Here is a 22,801-nt window from a genome sequence, read left to right as displayed (position 1 = left end):
CTCCATCTTTGGCTGCAAAGAATATAATCAATCTGATTTCGGTGCTGACCATATGGTGATGTCCATGTGTAGAGTCTTCTCTTGTGTTGTTGGAAGAAGGTGTTTGCTATGACCAGCGCATTCTCCTGGCAAAACTCTATTAGCCTTCGCCCTGCTTCATTCTGTACTCCAACGCCAAATTTGCCTGTTACGCCAGGTGTTTCCTGAATTCCTACTTTTGCATTCCAGTCCACTATAATGAAAAGGACATCTTTTTTGGGTGTTAGTTCTAAAAGGTCTTGTAGGTCTTCATAGAACCGTTCAAGTTCAGCTTCTTCCATGTTACTGGTCGGGGCATAGACTTGGATTACCATGATATTGAATGGTTTGCCTTGGAAATGAACAGAGATCATTCTGTCGTTTTTGAGATTGCATCCAAGTACTGTGTTTTGGACTCTTTTGTTGACCATGATGGCTACTCCATTTCTTCTAAGGGATTCCTGCCCACAGCAGTTTTAAGTCCATACCTCCCCAAATTTTATCCTTTCAGTGCAACTGTTTTCTTGTTGTGACCATGTCTTCACTCACTCCTCAGTCAGAGATTCTAGTTGACCAATGATGTGAACTCCGGGTTCATGGGAGATAAGCGTTCATTTCTGCTTGAGGATAGTCTCCTTGGTTGTATTGATTCACAGGCTCTTATTTCCTGCAGTATGATGACTCCTTGCTTTCATGTTGATTTCCAGCTCCCCCTATGACAACAACAAACCCCAATATTACTGCTAAAAGCACAAGGACCAGTACTACCCATAGGCCAAGAACAACCCACACCACCACTCCAACAAGGAACACCACTATTCCAGAAAGGAACAGCACTACTATAGTAGTCACGGATACGCATATGACAACGGGGGCCTCTACCTCTGCTCTTCCAATGCCAGCACCCACAGAGGATCTCAAGCCAGGTAAACAGCTGTGCTTCTGAGCCCAGAAGGCTTTAAAGGATTGGATATAGACCATCCTGGGCACAGTGTTAAGGCTGAGGTATAGTCTAGGGTAAGGATTCTTAACAGGTTTCCAAATCTCACTTCACAGAATTTGTAAGCTCTCATTCTTATTACATTCACCTTTTGGAAGTATAAGCATTTTCATAGTGAAGGGGACATATGGCTATTTATCTGAAATTCAAAGGAATTCATTAATGCAAAAAAAGCCAGACCAGTGATCTTGGACATTTAAGGAGCATGATGGATTTGGTTATGTTGTATACACAATTATGAAGAAAAAAATAGAGGTGCCAGAGCAAGGTCAAGTAAATGAGAATCTGTCCTTACAGTGACCTGTGAATACAGATTACTTAGTCTATTCTGAGGCCTAATCCAACACTTGAGAAAATTTCAGTGCAGTTAATATTTATTCTGTTTCCTGAGTCAGGAACCAGGCTAATCACTTCTTAAGTACTAATCCACTTAATTCTTATGATAACTCTATGCACTGTAGGTATGATTCAATCCTATATTATTTGTGAAGACTGAGATGCAGTGTCTAAGTTCATCATTGGGAATTATATGAATAGAAAATGGTTGAGTCTACATTGTCCCATTAATTTGAATTTTGGGGCCTCTCTGCATTCTGTCCTGATCATAGAGCATGTATTTGGATGAATTTGTCCTCATCTGACATCCTCACTGAAAGCACCTTTATACAATTACCCTGTCTTTTCAGGGTGTCAATGACTTACACAGTTTTGCTTCTAGCATCCTTTAATGTATTTATGTAGCAGGAAATGTACTCATACGGTAATAAAGTAAACATCAGATTTAAGGACTGAAGAGATTTAAAATGCACACGTTTGTTTTTTCAATTCAGGGTCCAGAGTTTATACTGCAGATTTCTGTTAGATAAAAGTTTAGATTTAATACAAATGGAAAATAATTTGACTTATGGGTGGGGAAATAGCTTGCTATTCAGAGAACCCGTTTATGATCAAATTTTCTATTTTTTGGAGTAAAAAGATAGCTTTTACCTTTGGAGAGTCCCAAAGCCTCCACAACTCTTTGACACTTTGAAGTGACTCTGGAATCTGAGAAGTAACAGAAATATCACAACCTCTTAGCCAAAGATGCCTGATGGAACACACTGATTTCCTTTCACTCACATTGAACCGTGTGTGTATTCAACTAGGAGGGATCTGAAGGATTAGACATTGAACTGAATTTGAAAGAGAGGTCTTTAGGTTAAAACTGGGAATTTAGAGTCATGAAAGTTTATTAAAAAAAAAAAAAAAGTTTTGTTCCAGGCAGCAAACACACTACAGCTTCTGTTGACTTTCTGAATATCGATTTACTTCTTAATAGTTTGTGCCTGCAGAGGTGCATGAATTAGTGCTCCTGGTTTGGGGAACACGTGTAAGTTACGGCCTTTGTTTAAAGCAGAAGATCAAAAAGAAAGTCTTGGTGTATTCGTCCATAGGACCTCCGGGTGGATAGAACCCACTGAGTATTACATGTATCCTGATAATTTCCCTCAAAGTCTGAGATTATGGTTGAGCTTTACAGGGTAGAAAGGAGAACACTGAAGAAGATCCATTGCAGGGGTATTTGTCCTTACATCCATTCCCTCTCTGTGCTCTGTGACCCAGCCCATGCTGGTCACCTAAAATACTCCTGCACTGGTTGGATGTAAAATCACATGAGCCCACCTGCTCCTTCCCCTCGCTGTATCCACAAATCTCTTCTCTATGTCTATGTCTCTAGTGCTGGCCTACAAATAGGTTCATCAGAGCCATTTTTCTAAATTATCTTCTGATTAAAAAGAAATATATTTTTTTCATAAATAAACAAACATTAAGTCATAGGAGCAGTGGAGAAGAGAAAGATGCTCACAAAGATCCAAACTAGAGAAAGAAGTTAAGCAGAAAAGGTCTTTCGCAGATTTAAGTTGAATAAAGACTCTGATCATCTGACTTTCTTGTTGCCCTGTTTTAGTTCCTAACGTGAGCCACATCCTATTGTAGATTTGAGCATTAGGGGAAGCAAAAACAAACAAAAGAAAAAACCAAAATGCCACTACCACAAGCAATGCCTAAACAAAGACACGAAAAATTCCACAAAAAACAAAGACTGCTAAGAACCAGAGTGAAGGTGATGTTGAAACGTGAAGTCCGTGGTGAGCGAGTGAAAAGAAGACCGATGAGAGGCAAAAAGGAAAGTCCAGGTTTGGGAGCTCTTGTTCAGGCAGCACCACTAACTTGCCTGGAAATTCTGCGGTGCTCTCAGAGGAAGGGATATAAGAATCTTATTAAGAGACAAATGGTCAAGTCTGCAGATCAGATAAGATGTCTGATAGAAAATAAAGGAGAGATTTCAAGAGAGGAAAAAGGAAACATAGCCCTGAGAAATCCCAGTGAAGTTTTTTTGGTGAGAAATGAAAGATGAGTAAATAGCACAGGATATCAGTCCTATGAAAGGAGTGACCAGGACACAACTGCAGAAGGAACCAGTGTACCATGAACATTGCTTTGTGGCTCTTTACCAAGACTCGGACTTTGGACAGTACTTTGCCTTAATGTAACCTCAAGAACTTGGATATTCTTAGTTAATTTTCCATGCTGGTTAATATGTGCATCTCTGGAAAGATATGTAGATGGATAATTAGGAACTTGAATAAGGTCAGGAAATCCAGTTTGGGGTTCTTGTGAAGGAACTGGCTTAATGCCAGCTCCATGACTGTGCTCCACAAACATTTAATATCACTGGTATGAACCCAAGTTTAACTTGGTGTCCTTCTTAACATGCACGGTTGTAGGCTTTAGGGGAATTTTAAGTGTATATAAAGTGAAATAATTCTGTCTTTTGTTAAGTTCTCTAGATCATCATCTAGAACATATTTCTCCATGACAATGAAATATCTATATGGCAGGGTAATACCTCATGGCCATGCTTAAATTTGTCTCTAAGAAAGTATAAAAGGGTGATTCCTGATTGTAGTTCTGTTACTTTTGTTGGTGGTGGAAATTTTCCTCCACTAATCGAATCCCATTTTCCCATTCTTGTCATTCCTGTAGCTTCTTCATCTTCTCCCACACAGACTGCAGGAACCCAGTCTACCTGCCCACATAAAACAAATGTAACCCACTCACCGTGGCACTCTTATACAACAGGTAACTTCAGTTTCTTTTCGGAACAGCTGGGAGCTTTCAAATTTTGATAGATATTAGCACATCGTTAAGAGAGCATAAACTCCAATACTTTGGCCACCTCATGCGAAGAGTTGACTCATTGGAAAAGACCCTAATGCTGGGTAGGATTGGGGGCAGGAGGAGAAGGGGACGACAGAGTATGAGATGGTTGGATGGCATCACTGAATCGATGGACATGGGTTTGGGTAGACTCCGGGAGTTGGTGATGGACAGAGAGGCCTGGCGTGCTGCAATTCATGGGGTCGCAAAGAGTTGGACATGACTGAGCGACTGAACTGAACTGAACTGAAGAGCACATATTCTGGATTAAGACAAGTCTGAATTGAGTGCCAGTACTGATTACTCCAATTAACTATGCAACTAGAACAAATATCTTACCATCTTTGAATCTGTGTTTACCCTTTGCAAAATGGATTGAATGTTACTTATTCTTACAAGGATCAACTGAGATAAAAATCTTAGGGCACCGTTAAAATGTAAGTGATAGAGTGGCAATTATGATTATTACTTAGAATGTCTAGAAGTATGTACAACTGAGCACATAGGAAGCTTGTCTGACCTGAAAATATCCAGATGCATATCCATATTTTTCTAAATTAAATGAACCAGCCTTGCTTTTCAACTTATTTTTTGGCTCACTTCCCTGAACAGAACCTTAAAAGTATTAAATCCAAACTAAGCTGGTCCAGACCAAACTAGTCACCTGTTTATGTTTCCTCTAAGCTCCAGAAACTACACAGAGCCATGAGTCTCCCCTGCTGCCTTGTCAAGCTTTCATTCCATGTGGAAACTTTGAGATTGGTTGAGGACACGGACACCAGCACCAAAGAGGCGTGCCCCACTGAGATTCTGCTATTCCACCCCTAAAGTATTCCCTATTCTCTCTAATTTGGGCAGGTCTATATTCTTTGGGATGTAAGATTTGTCTGTCTTTCCTGTGATGGAGAAAGGTAATGCTGAGTCCTGTTGTCTTTCTCAGCTAACTCTGTTACCCATGGTGGTAAATTTGGGGAGTGCCACATGTGAACCCCTTTGTAATGCAGAACTGGATTATGTGCCCTTGTGCCTGTGAAGCATTCAAACAAGGTCAGGCTTTGCAAGACTCCTCATGCGTATGACTCATCATGCTCAGGAGTTGCTAATCTGTAGCAGAAACCTAGTATGGCCTACCTTTTGCCAGTCATTCAAGGAAACTCTTAATTGAAAATGAACATGCAGTGGGACTCAGAATGGGACCAGTTCAAATTGGAATTAGCTAATAGTTAATTTTGGTTTTGAAAGTGGAATCCTTGGTGTGAACTCTTTCTAGGCACAAAAACAAAAAGAAAGCAGATTAAAATACAGGTAAGAGCAGGTGGAGCAATTGCACCCCACACTTTTAGGCTAAGAAGAAGAACCAAGTAGGAAATGGGAAATCGTTCTCTAAAATATGTCACTAAAACCTGTAAAGGTAGACTTGCCAGTGTGGAACAGACATTGGAACAGCTGTGTCCCCACGACTTCTGTGACTGCTGCCGTCTTAGCAGCATCTCTGAGGCCCTCTAGGCAAACCCTCACAGTGCCCAAGTCGCGATTCAGTGGGTTAAAGCCTTACAAAGCAAACAGTGTTAGTCTGGAAGGAATTTTGGTCACCATATGGCCTGCCACCTACTTTTCAGACAAATGTGCCAATAAACTATTGTGCATTATCTCACTTAATTCTTCCAGGACAGATTTATTTCTTGCCATTGCCAGACTGAGGAGGACCTTTAGTTCTGCTTTGGAGCCAAGCAGCTTCCAATTCAACTGCCCACCCATGGCAGTTTACAGCTACATGCTCATGGGCTAGTTGTTTCATTCCTCGCTGCATGTTTGTAAGGCATGAAAGACGTGATATTTGGAAAGTCCATTGCATGGTGTCCCCCCCTCCATTGCTCCTATCATTATACAACAACATAATAGTATAGAGAGTATAGTTAATATTTTTCTAATATGCTGTTAAGCACCTTACATGCATCATCGAATGTGACTACACTCTGAAACAGGTGCTATCAACAGCTTGCAGTTCAAGGTTACCCAAATTATACATTTACATGCATACATATGTAAATATATATGTAAAAGACCTTAATCAAGGTCACATTGGTAAGGGACATTGTCAACATTGAAGTCACATTTTATCTGACTCAAATCCTTGGTGTTTTTACAACATCACCCATTCTGTAGAGTGCTTGGTATACAATAGATACTCAGTAAAGAGGGAATTCTGTATTTGACCTATAGTTGCTTAGGAGGGTCAACAGTATATGTTCTGTGTGACAAAAGAGATATTTTAAAACGCTATTAAAGTCTGAATGTTCAAAACTTTAAGACATAATGTGTATATGGATACTACCTAAAACGTTAATATAAAAACACATTATATTACAGGATATTATGTTATATTTATGATATATGTTATCTCAGCCCCAAGGCCAATGTAGGATAACTATATCCGTATATATATATAGTATATATATATAAATATATACACACTATATGTACACTATATTTGCCTTGGGGGCTGATGTAGCATGTTTTTTATAGCACTTTTGGATCAATATCTGGGCACACTGGCACATAATGTAGGAGTTGGATGCCACCTGTTTGGGATATCTTAGCGCATCTCACTCATGTTTTAAATGTAAAATCAATGTAACATCCATTTTGCACAGGGTAGTTCTGTTTTGGTATGCAATGGCTTCTGAGCACTCATTGGAAGTTTCTTAGGTGTTGTGAAAAATCTGACTACCTACCTTAAATGGTAATTTTTAACCCAGCTCTGAGAATGGTCCACTATGACTCCTTAAAATTGTAGGTAAACTTTCTGTGAACCTGCACCTTTTTCCATAGAGACAAATAAGGGTTTCATTTTGGAAGGGACCATGATAAAATGGTGAAGCACAGGTTACAGGTTAAATGAATAAATGTCATTGACTTGGTGTAACTCCTGCAGTGCCTACAGTATCTGGCCATATGATTATTCAACTTTTCTCATTCATTACCAGATGGCAATGTGAATATATTGGTGTTTGCAGTGAAAATTTAATATTTCTTCATAATTCTAATTAATTTTCCTTCTTGTTTAGCAGGTGGGAATGCCACTGTGATAAAGTTTCCAAGTGCTGTTTGTTGTAGCGTTGAAACTGTAAGCATATTCCTTTCTTGTTTTTTAGCTGGGTTCACTTGTATGTCTCCCTAGAAGCAAGTTACATTTAGAGATTATTATTGTAAGACTAGACTAGTCCACAGATTGATTCTTTGTAATCCATAAAACAAAGTAAAAAATGAATCTGACTCTTAAATAGGGATACTTTGTGCTCAGTCACTGGGTCATGTCTGACTCTTTGCAACCCCGTGGACTATAGCTTTCCAGGCTCCTCTGTCAGTGGGATTGTTCAGGCAAGAATACTGGAGTGGGTTGCCGTTTCCTCCTCAAGGGGATTTTTCTGACCCAGGGATTAAACCCGCATCTTTTGAGTCTCCTGCATTGGCAGGCAGGTTCTTTAGCACTGAGCCACCTGGGAAGCCCAGGGATGCTTTAATTAATTTAAAAAGTTTATATAGATGCACTAGTTTGTTAGAAACACCTGAAAAGTGGTATTGTACTCTACACACACACACACGTATAGACACCCACTACAGACTTTCTCCTGGCCAGAAAATTGGGGAAAAAGAAAGAATTAATTCAAGGATAGTGAATAACACTACTACCAAGGAAGATTGCAATCCTTGTTAGAGAAATAACATGCCTTGAAATGATGTGGTGGAATAGGGGCAATCCCAACCCAAAATTTTATGCCAATGAAAGTGTGCTTGCCTAAATATATGCCCCTAATATCTTTTTCCAAGTTAATTGTCCTTCTATAGAGAAATTTTGATGCCACTGCTAAGTCTTTCTATATATAATCCTCCCCATGATGACTTATTAAGGTCCTAAGGTCTTGAACAAGTTTGTGATTCTGTAGGATGTCCTCATACATTTTCACAGTTAGCTTGAGAGAAAAATCTAAGGAGTTCTAGTCTCATGAAGTTCATCAAGCCTCATCTTTAAAGAATTCTTTGAAGAATTTATTAATAGGATGTTTTCTTTTGGCTCCCTTGGGTGAAACAACTTTCCTTTTATTGTGTGCAATTGACTCTTAGAAGCAATAAACAAAAAGAGTTAGGTATGAAAGTAATTCTAATCATAAGTGGTGAGTAATTGCAGCATGGCCATTGTAAGAGAAAGTCCAGCTCAAGAAAATGGGGTTATTTAGTGTGAGGTCAAATGGCCTATGCTGCATTCCTTAGTGACAATGAGAATACTGCCATAAGATTTTAATCACTCTCATCTGATTGATCTGATGGATATGGACAGAATTTTTTTATGCCTGTTAAACAGCAGAACTGCCACCATGTAAGTGACTGTTGTATTGTTATATAGTCAGATTATGCTGGATTTAAAAAAGAAACAAATATCTTAAATGATGAGATTGTGCTTACCTGCCAGACAGGTATGTTTAGCAGGGAGTAAAAGTTATATCTGGGCTTCCCTGGTGGCTCAGTGGTAAAGAATTCACCTGCCAATGTGGGAGACATGGGTTTGATGTGGGAAAATCCGCTGAAGAAGGAAAAGGCAACCCACTCCAGTATTCTTGCCTGGGAAATCCCTTGGACAGAAGAGCCTGGCGAGTATAGTCCATGATGTTGTAAAAGAGTTGGACTCGACTTAGTAACTAAACCACAACAGCAACCAACAAGCAATATAGAAGCAAGTTCACGATAGGCAGTAGCAAAATCATGGGCTTTTTTGTGTCTTGACTCTTGAAGGTGTCACAGTGTCTCCCAGGTGTCCTGAAAACCATGCAGCATATATTCTGTCCCAGTACTAAATCAATTTCCTGAACTCTACCTTAAGGAGAGAACTGAGCAAATATGTGAAGATGTATAAGAAAAGATGTTCATTGCTGCTATTTATAATCATGAAAATGTTATAAACAACCTAAATGTTCAATATGAGATTAATTTCTTAGTCAATTAAGCATGTGTACTTATGCCCATTAACAATGTTGTCACTGCAGTGTATTTACTGACATGAGAAAATAGTATCAATTGTTAAGTGAAAAAAATAATTTTTAAAATACTGTAGGGACTTCTTTGATGGTTCAGTGGTTAAGACTCCAGGCTTTTTATATAGATGTCACAGGTTTGACCCCTAGTTGGGCTACTTAAATCCCACATGCTGTGTGATATGGCCAAATATATATATATACACACACAAAAATAAATGAAATACTGGATATGCTGTAGTATATATTGAATATGGTCACTGTTTCTGTTAATAGAAATATTGGAGAAATAAAATTCTAGAGGAGTATATTTAATGAAAAATGGTGATAGTGGCTTTTCTGGATGTTGGAATTACGATTGATTTTTGTTTTCCTCTCTTTATGCTGAGCCACATATTCTAAAATGAACCTGAAGAGTTTATGTGACATAATATTTTTAAAAATGAAGCAAAGCCTGCTTCCTGTCATCCCATATTCCATCCAACCACTTTACCCCCAACAATTAAGGTGATAACACAGCTTTTTCCTCCCAAGACACTGGCTGTTCCCCCTTTAAGCAAGGATAGCTCAGAAGCTAAGTCACCCTCCTCTGTATTCCTCATTTTGTTTGTCAGGAACTACATAATGTATCTTCCCCAAGAACTTTATTTAATCTGCTAATGACGGAGAAACAGAGGTTCAAGGGGTTAAATAGCTTGTCGAGGGTCACACAGCAACTAAGTAAAAGTTAAGCTGAAATTCTGGCTCCAGAGTTTAAACTCTAATGCAGGAAGAGACTTCAGACTTAATCTTTTTCTCTGACCTTCTACTTTTTTTCTGTTAAGATATCTTCCCTGCAGGACATCTTTAGGATTAGAGTTAAGTTATATAAAGGGTTGAACCTGGTGTATTTTGATGCCTGGTGTATTTTGGGGTTTACCACAAGAGGTGATTCCTTTTAAGTCACACCAGGAGACTTAAATAAAACTGTATTTTTTCCAATTGTTCAGAATTTTAATTGTTAAGCAGCACCATGTATATGAGCAGCTACTTCAAGTCTACTTATAAAGAAATATATAGAATCTTGAATTCTAGGTTAAAAAAAAAAAAGAGTTCTCTAACAAAAGGCCAAATTCAATAACTGAGCACATAAATGTAACACCACCACATTAACTTATATATGAACAAAGATTGTTTTCTTTTCTAATATCATAAGAGGATTATATATGAAAATACCTTATTAATTTTTAATAATATGTGTAATTTACATATAGTAAAGCAGACTCACTTGAAGCTTATAGTTTGAATTTTGTCAAATGTATACACATACATAAATACAACCCCAAGGAAGATATACAACATTTCTACCATTTCCAAATACATTTTGAATTTTAAATCGTCTTAGAATTTCCCCATATGGTTATAAATTCAGATCATTTGGTCTCACCCCTCATGATCCAGAACTAACCAAATATTAATAAAGATAAATGTGTCTGGGTACATTATTTTCAGAAATGTTTTCTATCCATAATTCTAACAAGATTTTTTTTTTTTTTTTTTGATCTGCTGATGTTTCATTAACCTGTGGTGCTGGCACATGATCCATGGATGATCACCAATCAGGGAATCTACATTGGAATCTCTGTTATTGTCTTGGTATTATTGCTCATGGTTTTGGTATTCATAATTACCAAAAGTAAGTAACCTCAGGACTGTGCCGATGGGGGTATTCTTGAGATAAGCTGCCTGTGGTCCTACATCTCATATGATTTCAATTTCACACAACTTCCTTGATTATTTCCTTGGACCTTTTTAATCTTAAAACTATTTTCCCATAAAGAGAAACATTATATTTAAATTCTCCATAGGTGAATTTACATATGGAGAGTTAGCATTGGTTGGATAGAGTTGGGATTTGGAAGTCAATAAACCAGTATAATATATAAGATCTATTCACTCCTCTTTTCCTCATTCTCTACAGAACCAATTTCTGTCCTTATAGGAGGTAAAATTGTTGAGGGTTTTACAGCACCCACTTAACAGAAGAAGCTCATGAGACTTTGGGAGGGTACATGATTTCAGAGCTAGGAGGAGAACAGGGTTTCACAAGAGTCATCCAGCACCTCCTGGTCTCCTTCCACCAGTTGTGGGTGTGTGTGTGTGTATAAAACCTGTCATCTATGGGAGAAAACAATCTCCCATTTTAATTACACTGACATATGATTGTAAGAAGAGGTGGCAAGAATACACAGAAGAACTGTACAAAAAAGATCTTCACGACCCAGATAATCATGATGGTGTGATCACTCACCTAGAGCCAGACATCCTGGAATGTGAAGTCAAGTGGGCCTTAGAAAGCATCACTACGAACAAAGCTAGTGAGGTGATGGAATTCCAGTTGACCTATTTCAAATCCTGAAAGATGATGCTGTGAAAGTGCTGCACTCAATATGCCAGCAAATCTGGAAAACTCAGCAGTGGCCACAGGACTGTAAAAGGTCAGTTTTCATCCCAATCCCAAAGCAAGGCAATGCCAAAGAATGCTCAAACTACCACACCATTGCACTCATCTCACACGCTAGTAAAATAATGCTCAAAATTCTCCAAGCCAGGCTTCAGCAATACATGAACCGTGAACTTCCAGGTGTTCAAGCTGGATTTAGAAAAGGCAGAGGAACCAGAGATCAAATTACCAACATCTGCTCGATCATCGAAAAAGCAAGAGAGTTCCAGAAAAACATATATTTCTGCTTTATTGACAATGCCAAAGCCTTTGACGGTGTGGATCACAATAAACTGTGGAAAATTCTGAAAGAGATGGGAAAACCAGACCATCTGACCTGTCTCTTGAGAAACCTGTATGCAGGTCAGGAAGCAACAGTTAGAACTGGACGTGAAACAACAGACTGGTTCCAAATAGGAAAAGGAGTGCGTCAAGGATGTGTATTGTCACCCTGCTTATTTAACTTATATGCAGAGTACATCATGAGAAACGCTGAGCTGGAAGAAACACAAGCTGAAATCAAGATTGCCGGGAGAAATATCAATAACCTCAGATATGCTGATGTCACCACCCTTATGGCAGAAAGTGAAGAAGAACTAAAGAGCCTCTTGATGAAAGTGAAAGAGGAGAGTGAAAAAGTTGGCTTAAAGCTCAACGTTCAGAAAACTAAGATCACGGCATCTGGTCCCATCACTTCATGGGAAATAGATGGGGAAACAGTGGGAACAGTGTCAGACTTTATTTTGGGGGGCTCCAAAATCACTGCAGATGGTGATTGCAGCCATGAAATTAAAAGACGCTTACTCCTTGGAAGGAAGTTTATGGCCAACCTAGATAGCATATTTAAAAGCAGAGACATTACTTTGCCAACAAAAGTCCGTCTAGTCAAGGTTATGGTTTTTCCAGTGGTCATGTATGGATGTGAGAGTTGGACAGTGAAGAAAGCTGAGCACCCAAGAATTGATGCTTTTGAACTGTGGTGTTGTAGAAGACTCTTGAGAGTCCCTTGGACTGCAAGGAGATCCAACCAGTCCATCTTAAAGGAGATCAGTCCTGGGTGTTCATTGGAAGGACTGATGTTGAAGCTGAAACTCCAATACTTTGGCCACCTCATGCGAAGAGTTGACTCATTTGAAAAGACCCTGATGCTGGGAAGGATTGGGGGCAGGAGAAGGGGACGACAGAGGATGAGATGGTTGGATGGCACCACTGACTCGAAGGACTTAGATTTGGGTAAACTCCGGGAGTTGGTGATGGACAGGGAGGCCTGGCGTGCTGCAATTCATGGGGTCGCAAAGAGTTGGACACGACTGAGCGACTGAACTGAACTGAACTGAAACTAAGCTAGGGCATATGGATGAATACACTAATCATAATAAACCCAAGACACTTTACACTAAGGGGCTTATTTGACTCCTAGAGATTCAAGAAAAGTTAACCTGGAGTTAACAGAAAAGGGTCCAGATTGATTTGTTTCCCCTTCTTTTTTAAAACATTCTTTCTGTTAAGTTAACTTTTTTAGGCTCTGATGTCCATACAGATTTTGTTCATATTAAAGTAATAACATAAATAATATGCTTGTTTGATTAAAAAAAAACAACCTTGTGAACTCTTTGGCTTACAAGCTTAATTTTCTCTTCATTTTCCCACAATTTAGGATCTCTTTGCCTGGGTAACAGGTTGAGGCTACTATGGTAAGTTTGAAAGATTTTTTTGTCAATGCCTTTTGATGTTCTTACTCTGGTAAAAATGTGGAAAATTTCTTTGTTCCTCTCCTCTTTTCCTTCTGAGCTCTCCATTTTATACTCTGGGATTCTGAAAAATCTAGTTTATTGAGCACCTCCACGGCTGAACCAACTTCCAGTGATGATTTTAGCATCTCTATTTCCCTGAAATTGTGCCAGAATTGCTACAGAAAAGCCCTTCTCACCTTACCTCTTAAAACAAGAGACTAAATTGCATTTTGTTTGATGGACCATTTGAATGAATTGTTTGGTTTGTTATTTGATTTCATTCAGTGCTTTGTTTATTGAATTCTTATAATATTCTCTGAAGAGATGAGCAGAACAGACAGAAACATATAAATGAATAAGCAGGGAACTTATAGAACTTTCAGAGAAATACCATGGGAAATACAAAGACAGACAATAGTCTATGTGAGTGGGCCCCAAGGGAGCAGAAGGCAGCTCTGCAAAGATCTGGAGGAGGACAGCTCCAGGCTGAAAATGCACAAAGGCAGCGGGTAGGGATGTGCCTCCAACCCTCCATAGTTCGCAGCCTTGTCCTTTGTTCCACATCCAGCCTGCTCTGCTCAATTACATTAGCTGTGTGGCCTTATAGGCATTTGAATTTATAGTTGTGCAAATCTATCCCTCTGGCCAATGAAAAGTTAAATCCTCTTTGTATGCATCCATGTAGTCATTTTCCCCTGTAAAGGTGGGAACCCACTACTTACTTCCAAATCTAAATAGCCTGCTTTGTCTGGTCCAGTTCAGGCTTTAAGCAAGGTCTTTCTTTGATAAAATCCATCCCTCTCAGGCTGCCATCCATTACTCCTAGTTTTCTTTCTTTGGATATTTGTACACAGCCTTCCTTACGTATGAGTTAATCACATGATCCAGTCCACAGAACATGCCTTGAACAGTCCCCAGAATATTGCAAGTGTTCCATAAATGCTGGCTTTTTATTGCAGGCATGCCCTTCACAGCAATAAACCTGTGAGACAGGCACTTATGTTATTCTCAGGTTACAAATTGGAAAACAAGTTTAGAGGTGTTAAGTGGCATCCAAGGTCACATCACACAGCAGGTAAAAGATTCTGTCTTAGGTCTCTTAGAGTCCCAAACCCAGACTTCTAGGAGTTTTTGACTGTCTGCTTCCAAGAATGGAAGAAAAGAAATACTCCCTATGTACCAAAAAGTATGAAAAATAGCATCCTGTTAGTTCATTTTTGTCCTTTCACTGTTAAGTTTTTTTTTAAGGTTCACTTTTTATCTCATAATTAGAAAAGAAAATATTTATTGCAGAAAATAATGTATAATATAGACAAGCAACACAAAACAAAAAGGAAAATTTCCTCATAATTTTATTTTTGGAGGAGCTATATCACATTGACTTATTTTGAACTACCAACACTTAAACTGTTTCCACAAATGTATAAGTAATTCATTTAAAGATCAGAGTTTAACGAAAATTCAGTGCATTACATGTTATTTCTGGGAAGGCTTAGGTAATAAAAATTGTGACTATATATACATCCTAAAAATGCAGCGATATCAAAACTCCACAAGTGACCTTTTCATATACTTGATATGTGAGTGTACACGTTACAAAATCAAATAACCCATAACTTTCTAATTTCCCACATAAGACATAGTAAGATTTTTGATTCCATGATCCAGTGAAGATTTATGTGGAACAATACTGTTTTATTATATCCAGTAGCTCTAATATTTTGTATACTTATATATATATATTCACCTTAAATACAAGATATAGACGACTAAATAGATTTAATTTAACCCTCACTAAATAGTCTCAGTCCACAGTTGGAAAAACACCAGCTGAACCAGTTCCTGACCATCTTTGAGAATGTGCATCCTAGTTTAATACTTTAATTTGAGGCCTGATATTAGTCTTAGATTTTTCATTTATTCTGTGATATGAGTCTCCTGACAGATACCAATTTCAGGTTTTTTTTTTTATTTTAATGACTGCTGAGGTTTTCTATCTCATTATTAAGACTTTCCTGCAACTTCATATTCACAACTCTGACAGCTTCTTTCATTTCATAAGAATTGGGATATGGGAAATGCAAATACCTAGTCTTGCCTGAACATAAACAGCTATGCAGCTCATACTTGAGAAGTGGTACTTTTCTCTTACTTGTGTTATTCTTTCTGCAGTATGATTCCATTGAAAGATTCTCACATTGGAGCTTTGAAAAATGCAACCATGAAGCCTGTCCGAGCAGAAGACAATGTCTACGTTATGGATGACACTCTCTAAGTCATGGGTTGAGATCTGGTGGCCTTCTAAGGTGTTATGTCCTTGATTGTAGAAGACAGTGACCAGATATCACCATGTCAGAGTCCTTTCAAGCAGCAGGACAGTTTTTTGGTTAGTTTCCCATGGCATTCCAAGGAATCAGGGATATTGGGTAGAGTGAGTCTAGCTCATCTGTGCACAGTCAACTTTGGTCACATAGTCCTAATTTTTTATACTAAAAGTGGCTCAGTCTTTATGGTCATTGGAGAGCCCTCTCCAAAACATGAAATGTACTCTTTAGAATTGTACATTCTCTTTAGACCCTATGAATCCTGTTATCCATCAAAAATTCTCATTGAGAAGACAGATAACACACTTCTACCTTGGTTAACAAACTGTCAAGAAATGAATACAACTTAAAATCAACAAACCCAACTTGGGACTAAAGGACTTAACATGAAAGCATCTCATGATTCTTTTTTCTGTTTAAGTGACTCCAAATGTTAGATTCCTGAGGACCTCAAGGGTTTCAAATCATGGGAGTGTACTGGTCTTTATTCACCCATTGGGAAAATAGGAGTGAGTGTGATTTTGCCATTATAAGTAGATCTGGTTTCTCAGGGATCTGGAAATAGAAGGCATTAAGTGCTTCCCCTGGGACCAGAATGGTATTTTAGCAGTTAGAAGAAGGTAGGGAAGTGAGTGGTCCAGGGAGACACCAGGGGAATAAAATCCATTGCCATGTGATTTACACTGTTTCTGCTACATTGGTGCTACAGTTCTAGGTGTTTATGTAGACAACTGGCAGGCTCTGATGGAATCTTTAGAATGTGGCAGGGCAGAAATAAATATAAGGAAAAAAGAGAGGGGCAGAGTAGCAAAAAAGGCTTTCTGCCTTAGAAAAGCGAGTTTGCAAATATAGTAGTGTTGTTTGAGAGTGTTAACCAGTTTCCACCAAAAGGCTAAATTGTCCTCAGACCACTTTCATTCTTAAAATTCTTTTGGAAGGACAAGGGGTCTTTTCTGTATTGAATCAATTTCCATGTTTTATCTTTTTCACATCTCGATTAAATTTTTGATTTTTCCAAAAAAATTGGCCAAAGACGAAAAGTAACGATATTTCAGTCACTAAGAAGCGTTTCTACATGAACAGTTAGGAAGGCTGGAAAATAACTTCACTTTGAATAAACCCTGACATAACTCACGCTTGAGTTATTTAGGGAGTGTTCAGAGTTACTGATACTAAAGTGGTACATGAGGGCTGGATGGTTGTTTTTGAAAGCAATGGCTTTCATACTTCTGTGGAATTCTCAGAAATTGATATGACTCTGAATAAACATTGTATGGGCAAAGAAGATTGATAAACATTTTATACTAGTTTTCACAAATGGGACAGGACTTATATAGTTTTAAAAAATTATGTTCCAAGTACGACGTTTGTTTCTTTCATTCAAGAGAATATGCGTAACTATAGAGATTTGAAATTAATGTCCCAAATTGTAACTTGTCAGGAAAGCCCTAGCAACATTGGGTGACATCCCTATGCAGCCAGGGGCCCATTAGATGCTCAACATCCCTCAGCCCTTGCCTTACCTACAGCCTCATGTTTGTACCTGCTTTGTGTCCTGTGGACCTTTGAATTTATGATTCATGCTCTATTCTCCCTTTCCTTCCTGGAGTTTTATGAAGGCTCTTTACAGGTTTAGAAATCTTCGTAGTGTTGTTTAATCCAGCATTTGAAAAATTTGTTTGAAACCCCTGAGCACAGTGACTACTGGCGTACCCAGTAGCATTCTGTGAAACGAGACCTGGGGCGTGGGAGAAAGCAGGAGGTACCCAGAATTAGAGACAGACCCTGAGCTCTAATCCTAACTCACACCAGTAATATTTGCATGACATTATGGTAAATCCTTCCTTATGCCTAAATTTTTAATATATTTTTAAATGAAGTGTAGTTAATTTACAATGTTGTACTGATTTTTTTTTTTTACACATATTAGAATTATTTCCACACACACATTGGTGTTCAGTGGTAATTCCAGTGACATTTCTTTCAGGGAGAAAGATAAAAGTGAAAAAGACTACAGAAATGCAAAGTTTTGTGTGTGTTTGTGTGGAGTCTGTAGTGATAGGAAGGAGATCTACCATCAGTGTTCAGTAAATAATTTCAATGGTGTTGCAAATCTCTTGGTATATGGTCCCTTTTTACAATTTTTTGTATTACATTTCTGTTTTGGAAAAGTCTATACTGGGTAAATTGGCTATCATCTTATACTGTAGAAAAATTTGTTTATAACTAAGGGGAAGAATGATTTAGAAGGAAGGAAGGGAAGGCATTTAGTTAATACTTAATTATTTTCTGTATATATACCAATCATATAGAAAATATTGACTTGCTTTTGATCTTTTGAGATGATGAGCTTCCATTTTATTCAGTTGATCTTGGGGCATTAGGAGACTGGTGTATTAATAATTAAAATCATATATTTGAACTTAGAAAATTTTGTGCATCTTTAAAAAGTAGATGAACCAAACTTTCGCTAATGGCTATGAAGATAATTTTACGAGTATGTGAAAGTGTGAGAGACTCCTCATCACGAGTTTCATTCATATGTACACCCATTAATTAAACACACTTTTGTTTTCATTCTGGAAACTGACTTGTTTTCTTATTTTCATCATTTACTTGAGGCCAGGCATCTTCAACTCCTTGTGAAGCTCTGGGCTTCACAGGACAAAGGCAAGTGGGACCAGAGTTGAGAGTCAAGGTGCCTGGAACTCCTCTAGGTGCTGGGGATGGAGCAGAGAACTCCATTCAGTAGGAAGGAAACCATGGCACCATCAGTTCTGGTACTGATGATGCTAAGGAAAAAACAGGTACACTTACCAAGCTGAACTCTTCAAACATGGCATTTGGGGCCAGCTAACCATTTGTGAGGGTCTGCCAAGTGGTGCTAGTGGTGAAAAATCTGCCTGCCAATGCAGGAGATTCAAGAGACATGGGTTCAATCCCTGGGTTGGGAAGATCCCCTGGAGTAGGTAATGGCAACCCATTACAGTATTCTTGCCTGGAAAATTCTATGGACAGAGGAGCCTGGTGAGTTCTAGTCCATGGGACCACAGAGAGTCAGATACAACTGAGCGACTAAGTGCGCGCGCACACACACACACACACAACCCCTAGTAGGAGGGCTGTGCTGTGCATATAGGACTATTTATTAGCATTCCTGACCTCTACCCACTAGGGGGCACCTGTGTCACCCCAGGTAGTGACAACTGCAAATGTCTGTAGACCTTACCAATGTCTCCTGTGAGGCAATGTCACCCTTGGTTAAAAAATGCTGTGATAGAGGATGCCTGGAGGGTGTGGGGGTGTGGGGAACTGGTGTAGCTTTAGCCGGGTTGGTCAGTAGCTGCCTCTCAGAAAGTAGGGACTTTGAGTGAAACCCAAGGAATGTGTAGGTGGCCGCTAAGGGAAGAAATCCAGCAAGTGCAAAGGTGCTGAGGTAGGAAGAGCTTGTATATTCAGAGGGAGAAAGTAAGGTGTGTTCTAGTGTGGCTGAGGCAGAGTGACTGAGGAAGACGGAAAAGAAATGAAGCTGTAGAATCGTGTGCCGTTTCAGGCGCTGATGCAAAGGGCTGTGTGAATGTATCTGTTTGAGGAGAATCCCATTCTTGGAAATCAAAGCCTTTTGCTATCAAGAGTTAAACCTGCAGATTACATTTTACATTTATTAACCTGCTTAGTGATACTGTTCCAAGTTCAAACATACAAATCCAGTTTGGTTGGGGTGACAGGAGAGGGTACCTAGGGGAAGAAAGGGGGTGGATCCTGGCAGCAAGGGGCTTTTCAAAGGGCTGTGTGAGGGCGCCCAGGCCTAGGAAGGAGACTCCTGAAAGAAGACAGCCAAAGTTTGAATCACATGGGCCTGAAAGCAGCTGAACTCATTCTTTCTAGACTTACAGCTTGGAATCTGTGGAATGGAGCCGTTGCTGCCTTCAGCTAGTTTGTGATGGACTTTTAAAATAGTTATGTATTCTAATGTGCGTTTTTAGAAAATAACGCATCAAAACTATGATTTAGTGGACATTTTTTAGGATGACTAAAATTTTAAAGTTAACCTAAAACTACTTGAGTGAACAATGGCAAAAGGACGATGTGAGTATGGCAAAGGTTATGCAAATGTCTGAAGTCAGAGAGGCGATGAGTTAGATGAGGCATCCCTACCTCCTGGGCTGTGAACCAGTTCGGTCCAAGGCCTCTTAGGAACAGGGCCACGGAGCAGGAAATGAGAGAGAAAAACTTCATCTACTACTCCCCATTACTCCCCGTAGATTGCATTACAGCATGAACCATCCTTCCCACTCTATCCCTGGAAAATTTGTCTTCCAGGAAACAGGACCCTGGTGCCAAAAAGGTTGGGGATTGCTAAGTTAGATCAACTGGGAACTCATTAGAATGCAGATTCCCAGGCTCTGCTCCTAGAGATTCTGATTCAGTAAGAAAGGAATTTATTTCATGTTTGTTTAAATTACAGAAGGTGACTTTAGAAGTAAAAATTTGACAGCAAAGCGTCTGAAAGAAAAGCTTTCTTTAGCAACGCATCTCCAGGAGATTCATTTCCCCCTTTTCTTCCTCTTTTCCCAAACTAGAAAATTCTCAGCACGCATGGGCCCTGTTGAAAAGAGCTTCAGTAGTAGAGTGGGTGTAGAGCCGAGGACAGGGAAGGAGCCAGTTCAGTAACCAACCACAGTGACAGCGATAAAAATAATCACGTTCCTCTCCCAAAGAGTCTTCTCAAATTGTCTTTGTACAGTCATATGTACTAAACTTATTCCTCGTGAGTTCCCACAAAGAACAACTTTTCTCAAACCCTCTTTGCTAGAAAAACCAATAGAACTGGAAAGTCAATGGAGGGGATTAATTTACACTTAAAATTATTTTTTTCATTTCCCCTCTTTCATTTTCTAAAAGGAATATTTTCAGAGCCCTTAGCTAAAGGAAATTTAGTTATCATTTAGTACAGTTTAGTCATTTTATGGATGAGAAAGTAGGTGGAGAATATATTGTGTAGGTTTCATTCTGATCTTCGTTTTCTTTTTTGCTCTAGAGTTTCGATTGTTCCTTCTTGTATTATATAACTCTTCTTAAAAGGGTTGTTGCCCTAGTAACTCTGACTCACAATGACTCTCCTGGAGTTTTTCTAACAGAAACGTATTTTCTTTGTTAAAGAGATGAGGTTCAAACCCATCAGGATTATTTCTATTTGAGAAATGAACTGTTCAACTCCCCTCACTTCATCCACTGCATTTTCCTGTGATTTTCATCTTTTTTGTGTCACTCTTCCTATTATAGAGGAAGAAATAGCCCTATTTCTACAGAGTCAAATTTTTCACTTGTGTTCCTTTTCCCATTTTGCTTCATAAATTTTAAAACGTTAATCTATGTTAATTGAGTACAAAATAGAAAGTACCAAGGCTTCCCTGGCAATCAAGTGGTTAGAATTCAGTGCCTTCATCATGCTGGCTGGGATTCAATCCATGGTTGGGAAAAGATGACCCTGCAAGACAATCAGCAAGGCTAAAAATAAAAAAACAAAAGTAGCTAAGATGTAAACAGCAATTGCTAGCAAATAATTGTCTGGAAAATATAAGGTATAAGTTACGTTAGCTATAGGAAGGTGGTGCTAGATGTAAAGAATCCACCTGCCAATGCAGGAGACTCCAGAAACATGGGTCAATCCCTGAGTTGGAAAATGGCAACACTCTCCAGTATCACTGCCTGGAGAATTCCATGGAGAGAGGAGCCTGGTAGGCTACAGTCCGTGGGGCCGCCAGAGTCTGACACAAATAAGCGGCTGAGCACAGAGGAAGTATAAGGTAGTAATTAACCTAATCAAGGTTAAAATTACTCTCTTAGCAACTTTCATATATATGATATAATATTGTGAACCTTTGTCACCATGTTGTACATTATATCCTCATAACTGATTTACCTTATACCTGGAAGTTTGGATCATCTGACCACCTTTACCCATTTTGCACCCCCATCTTAACAGGATCTTTTTAAGTATTCAACAATTGAATCTAGAATTTTCATGAAAGGTTAAAGTATAAAATAGTTTTAAACTTTTTTAAAGAAGACCAAAGTAAGTTGGAGAGTTTAGAGTTCCACTTCTTTATATTAAGTCCTGACACAAAGCTGTTATAATAAAGAATATATAAGAAAAACAAGAAGAAGCCCTAGTAATTGAGAGTAAAGAGCATAGAACACACACACATTCACACACATTTACTTACCTGTATAGTAATCTATATAATATATGATAAATTTTCATCACCAGTCATTGAAGAAAGAATGGACTTATATCAGAAATTAGTGATAAAAATAGCTTACTATATAGAAAAAACTGTTGAATCTCTACATCATACCATATATATAGTGAACTGGACTGGAATTAAAGAATAATTTCAAAAGTAAAACTATAAACTTAATAGAAAAAGTATAGGGAAATACGACAGTAAGTTTGGAGTAGGAAAAAATACTCTTAAATAGGAACTTCAAGGCAGAAGGCATGAGGATAAAGGTGGATTTTAACACATCATTATTAAGGATTTCAGTTCACTGGGAAAAGCTGGCAGAGTGATGACAGAGCAGAAGGAATTACTTGTAATGTTCAGAGTTGACATTGCTAGTGTTGCTTAGTTGCTTCAGTCATGTCCAACTCTGTGTGACCCTATTGACTGCAGCCTGCTGGGTTCCTCTGTCCATGTGATTCTCTAGGCAAGTGTACTAGACTGGGTCGCCACGCCTTCCTCCAGGGAATCTTCCCAGGGGACTGAACCTGGGTCTTCTGCACTGGAGGCAGATTCTTTATCTCTGAGCCACCAGAGAAGCCCAGAGTTGACATTATACACACATATATTAGAAAAATGGGCATAGAGGAGAGAAGTCAATTCACTGAAGGGGAAATGCAAGCAGTTACCAGTAAGTGAGGAGATTATTAAAGTCACTAGTAGTCAAAGAATCCCAAAGGGAACACTGTACCACATTTCATCTGTTGGCATGGCAAAAATTCTAGA

The 22,801-nt window shown here is 38.8% G+C and overlaps 1 protein-coding gene across 2 annotated transcripts in view; it reads left to right on the top strand.

The window, feature by feature from the left end:
- The first annotated feature begins 790 nt into the window (after positions 1–790).
- Positions 791–22,801, top strand: part of LOC145510102 (hepatitis A virus cellular receptor 1-like) — a 69,935-nt gene continuing 47,924 nt past the window's right edge. For both annotated transcript variants that reach the window (XM_081500440.1, XM_081500441.1), the window contains exons 1-6: positions 791–944; positions 4,046–4,141; positions 7,288–7,346; positions 10,852–10,924; positions 13,389–13,425; positions 15,637–15,850. The gene's annotated coding sequence lies outside the window, so the exon portion shown is untranslated. The remainder of the gene's footprint in view (positions 945–4,045; positions 4,142–7,287; positions 7,347–10,851; positions 10,925–13,388; positions 13,426–15,636; positions 15,851–22,801) is intronic.

Source organism: Giraffa tippelskirchi, chromosome 6 (assembly GCF_054371585.1).
Source record: "Giraffa tippelskirchi isolate mGirTip1 chromosome 6, T2T-mGirTip1v1.2.pri, whole genome shotgun sequence".
In the NCBI taxonomy this organism is placed as follows: Eukaryota; Metazoa; Chordata; class Mammalia; order Artiodactyla; family Giraffidae; genus Giraffa; species Giraffa tippelskirchi.
The sequence above is the reverse complement of the archived record's forward strand: the minus strand, read 5'-3'. Positions and strand labels throughout refer to the sequence as shown.